The 5,364-nt window shown below is 42.5% G+C and overlaps 1 non-coding gene across 1 annotated transcript; it reads right to left on the bottom strand.

Annotated features, from left to right (window-relative positions):
* LOC111726225 lies at positions 1–62 on the bottom strand. Its single transcript, XR_002774051.1, has one exon. It is a non-coding gene; the product is annotated as a U7 small nuclear RNA (small nuclear RNA).
* Positions 63–5,364: the final 5,302 nt, after the last annotated feature.

Raw genomic sequence — 5,364 nt, 5'->3', positions numbered from 1 at the left:
GGGGGCCTTTGGGTGAAAACTGGAAAACCTGCTAGACAAATCCTAAAAGAGTTGTAACACTGCACATTGGACTTCTGAGATGTGAACAGGATGCTTTGGAAAGGAAAATTCGGAGCGCAAACCTCATTCTTGGAACTTAAAAACACAACTGCCAAAAAAACATTTGAAATCTTAGAAGGTAAAAACAAGGAAATCTTGCCAGATAGGGAACAAAAAGACATTAAAGTGAAAAATAGGAGAGAACATTGAGACTAAGGGATCGTGCTAGGAAGCTGAGACCAACTAAAGAAAGAAAAAAAACAGCAAAATAATAGGAAAGCTAAATGGAGAAATCAACCGTCTTCACATTTAAAACACATGTTTACGACAGCGCCGAAGGAAGGGATGGAGGGGACAGAAATCACACACCTAGCTACATCACTGAGAATGTATAAAGATAAAAGCCTAAAAGCTTCTAAAAAGAAAGTTCAAAGATACACACACATACACACAAATCCTCATCAAAGATGTGTTCAAATACGTAAGGATTTGGACATTTGACTCCCAGTGCATCCTTTGTTAGAAAGGTATTTGAACATACTCTCCAGCAAAAGGGAGAAATGGAAACCCATGGGTCCTGTCAAGGAGAGTAATAGAGGGAAGGGCCAGGATGGCATCTACGCAGCAGGCTTAGGAGAGAAACTTGGTTTACTCAGCAAATATTTATCATGTACTTATTACATGCTGGGCACTCTTCTGGTGCTAGGGATATAACAGTGAACAAGAAAGACACCATCAGACTCACAATGCAATGAGAGAGATAGAAAAGAAGTATGTGTCAGGTAAGCAAATGTAGTGATAAATGCCGTAATAAAAAATAAAACCAGGACGGGTGTGCTTGATCAGGTAGGGTGGCCAAGGAAAGCCTCCCAGGGTGGCCTTGGGCTGAGGCCTGAATGAAGTGAGGAACGGGGCCGTAGGAAACTCCGGGAGAAGTGTATTTCCAGAAGAGGAAGCAGCAGGTGCAAGGCCCAGCTGTAGAAAAGAGTGTGTTTAAAGAGTGGGAAGAAAGCAACTGTGGCAGGACTGAGCACGAGTCGCACGAAGGGTAGGAGATAAAGTCTGAGAACCACGCAGGACCTTCTCTGCCACGTTGGCTGGGACGAGATGGCATCAGAGGGTTTTGAGCAAGAGAAATAAATGAGCAGGACAGGGAAGCAAGAGGGACGTCAAGGGGGACTTTCTGGACAAGAAGTCATGATTGGAATGAGGGACACCATTAAGGATCAAGGCAAACAATGAAAGAAAAAAAATGGAAGGTCATTTGAAACCATAGGAAAAAAGGGTCAAGAAAATCAATGTAATCATAGCGCCGTGCGTATTACACGGCTTTCCACTGAAAAGTAACCCGACACAGTAATGTAAATAATTTTCATTGACTTCTAACTTCCTACAATAAAAGCGAGATGGAGTTCATCACATTTATATAAGCGGTGAAGAGAAGGGTGAGGCAGGAAGGAACAAACAGGGAGTTGAGAGCTCTACACAGGCGCAGCTCTAAGGTTTATAGAAGAAGAAAGAGAAGTTTAGTTATTCAGAATTTCAACAGGAAGACAAAACGGAGACTATCTTAGTTAAATACACTGGCAAGAGAGGATGAGGGTGAGCATAGTGTTAGAAAGGAACTCAATTCTGAATTCTCAGAGGATTATAGCAGGACGTCAGTAGACAACATCTGAAGTTGATTAATTAATCAAAAACACCAGGATAAGCATATTATTTAGCGGAATGGAGGTAACCACCAGAATTATCAGCTCTGGCCTCTGGAGAAGGAGCCAGAGATATCAAGAGAGGAACATAGGACTGTTAAAGGTTATTGTAAGCCCTGGGGCCTTTACTTTTTTTTTTTTTTGAGACAGAGTCTTACTATGTCACCCTTGGTAGAGCGCTGTGGCATCACAGCTCACAGCAACCTCAAACTCTTGGGCTTAAGTGATTCTCTTGCCTCAGCCTCCCAAGTCCCTGGGACTACAGGTGCCCACCACAATGCCTGGCTATTTTGTTGTTGTAGTTGTCATTGTCGTTTGGCAGGCCAGGGCCGGGTTCAAACCTGCCACCTCCAGTGTATGTGGCTGGCACCCAAGCCGCTGACTATGTCTGGCCTTTACATATTTTAAATAATGTATTAGTTTGACTTTACAAATATTTTAGTTTGATGTAAGTATATAAACAAACATCATTTTACCTGTAAAATGGGGATAAGTACTGGCCTCACATGTCTTTGAGTAAATGAGTTATTATATACAACATACAGACAGAACAGTGGCTGCCCGGGGTTGGCGTGAAATCCCTGTTTCTTTAAATCATAACGCATGGTATGGTTAGAAGGTGACAGAGAAGTGTTCCATCCGAATTTGTCTCCTACAGGTATGAAATACTGTTATTAGGGATTTCATTCTAAGGCTTTCCAATCTTGTAGAATGCCATGTGAAGTAAGATTTCTCTTGGGAGGAATGACATGTTAAAATCGTATTTGCTCCACACTGGTCAGAATTAATTGAATCTTTTCCATCCTTCGTCTTATCTGAACACAAAGGCACCCTGGTTAGGCAGCTAAGATGGGGGCCCAGCTGGTTCACCAGGAGATTAGAAAGCTTCCAAGAGGGAAGTGAGCAGATGGGTCAAAAGCGAACTAACTAGGAGGACTTATAAGACAAACCACAGCACAATCTGGCCAAGAACCAGACTCTAACAGAGTCTTGGCTCCCGTCTCCTGCTGGCCTGTCCTATTCCTGTTTGTCTCACACTGACACACTTAAACCAGGATAGACCAGGGAACGTGTTCCGGGTTGGGCACAGGCTCCGGTTATTTGTTACCAGACGAAGAAAACCTTGTTGTTTCTGGGTCTGCCTTGGAGTTCACTCCCAAGGACCAGGTTTCTCACTTTTATTTTGGTTCAGGGTTCTCTGGCTGTGACAGACTCAAATCCCAAAGGCTGGTCCCTGAACCCGGGTCAGCCTCAAGGGCTTGGGAGGGGCTGTTTGTTCAGTCAGGAAGCAGCTCCCAGAAACTCAACCCGCTTTTGGGAGTGGTTGCCTCGGGAGACCTTTCAATCCCGCAGAATGAGGCCTCTGGCTGGCTGACCTCCTGGACTATTTCCACAAGAACAGTGTCTGTATTTGAGTGGAAAGAACATGGGCACAAGTGAGGACTTGCCCCAGTTCAAGAAGAGAGCTTCTGATCCACAGGCATTCTGCTTTGGGAGTTGATGAAATCTGAAATGGGGCCTTTTATAGGAAGCTTTTTCAAGTTTCACTTTGAGGGAAATGTGATACAGGAGGAAACTGGGCTGGCTTAAACAGTCACCATCTGTATTTGCATTTAACACAAAGGAACCTTAAAACGTTAGTGCTAACAGGGCCCTGAATTATCCTTTGATCAAGGGTTTTTCAACCTTTTTTTATCTCAAGGCACAGTTGAACCTATAAACTCCCATGGCACACTTACATTATGTTGGCCCCCAAAAAAGAGTAAAAAAAAAAATGTACTTAACTGTGCTTGCTCTGAACTTCTTTCAAAAATAATTTAATTAATGATCTCTAAACATTTTCGAGGCACACCTAAGATCCTCTAAAGGCACCGCGGCTGAAAATCACTGATGTAATCCCTCGCCCTTCTTTATATCTGTGAGGAAGGTCTGAAGCAGGTAAGTAACGTAATGTCACACACTCTTGAGTAACTGAGATTAAACTCAGGTGAACTGACTTTCAGGATGATAATTTAATTCACCACACACCGGGTACAACCTGGAAGGCATTTGGGAGAGATCGTATGAGGCTTGGTGAAAACCTATTCATATTTTCTTTGTATAATATGATTATCTATACAAATACAAAAATAATTTCAGATGTGTAAAATCTTTTATAATTTTTAAATGTGTTTATTTCAATAAATTTAGGGGGTAGAAGTGGAGTTTTGTTTTATGGATAAATTATGTATAGTGATGAAGTCTGGACTTTTAGTACATCCATCACTCAAATAATGTACATTGTACTCAGTAGGTAACTTCCCATCCCTCACCCTCCCTCCTTCAGAGTCTCTGATATATGACCACATGCAGCCGTAGTTAACTCCCTCTCATAAGTAGGAATGTGCGGAATTTTGTTTTCTGTTCGGTTCCCCACTTACATCACGTAGGATGATGGTCTTCACTTACTTCACTTACATCCAACATAATTTTGTCCTTTTGCATGGCTGAGTAGTATTCCATAGTACCTAAATACCACATGTTCTTTATTTCCTCATCAGTTAAGTAGACAAAGAACATGGGGTATATATACCATGGTTAATTCTATAACTTCGTCATTATGATTTGTGCTGTGATAAACATATGCGTGCAGGGGTTTTTGGATTATTATAGACATTTATGTAAAGTCATACATCTGCAGATGAAATAATTCTTAAATTTTATGTTTCAGGTCTAAACATCTTCATAAAAATACTTTGAGGACAGCTGCATCCATAGATTTCAACTGATTACTTCTATGCCTGTTCTTCACTCTTTTTTCTTTCCTGAATAACCCCTTTCAGACATGGGTCAAGGTAGAATTTATCCTCTTCGTATTTCATCCACTGTTCTTTGGCGGGATCTGCTGCCTCACGGCAGGGCTCTCATAATGAGAAACATCCTGTCATTATAAGGTTCTCGGGAGCCTTCTCACGGCTTCTTTTATGTCTCCATGCCCCTCATACGTTGTATCATCTCGCATTAACCCCGGCTTATTGAATCCTGCAGCATTGTAATACCATGTTTGAACACGGTCCAGCCAACGACCTGAGGCTGCAACAGCTGGCCTGCCAGCCATTTTGACCCTAGAGCAAACCTCTGCCTTCTAGGTTTTTTGGTTTGGGGGGTTATTTGAGATAGCATCTCACTCTGTCACCTTGGGTATAGTGCCGCGATGTCATAGCTCACAGCAACTTCAAACTCTTGGGCTCAGGTGATCCTCTTGCTTCAGCTTCTCGAGTAGTTGGGACTACAGGCACCTCTCACAATGTCCAGCTAATTTTTCTACTTTTAGTAGTGATGGGTCTTGCTCTTATTCAAGCTGGTCTCCAACTCTTGAGCTCAAGTGATCTACCTGCCTCAGCTAGGATTATAGGCATGAGCCACCATGCTGGTGAGTGCAGGTGTCTTTTTGATGTAATGATTTCTTTTCATTTGGGTGGATACCCAGTAGTGGAATTGCACGATCAAATGGTAGATCTGCTTTTAATTCTTTAAGAAATCTCCATACAGGGGTGGCACCTGTGGTTCAAAGGAGTAGGGCACTGGCCCCATATACCAGAGGTGGTGGGTTTAAACTCAGCCCCAGGCCAAAAAC

This window comes from Otolemur garnettii, unplaced genomic scaffold, assembly GCF_000181295.1.
Source record: "Otolemur garnettii isolate 467f Iridium unplaced genomic scaffold, OtoGar3 scaffold00057, whole genome shotgun sequence".
NCBI lineage: Eukaryota > Metazoa > Chordata > Mammalia > Primates > Galagidae > Otolemur > Otolemur garnettii.
The sequence above is the reverse complement of the archived record's forward strand: the minus strand, read 5'-3'. Positions and strand labels throughout refer to the sequence as shown.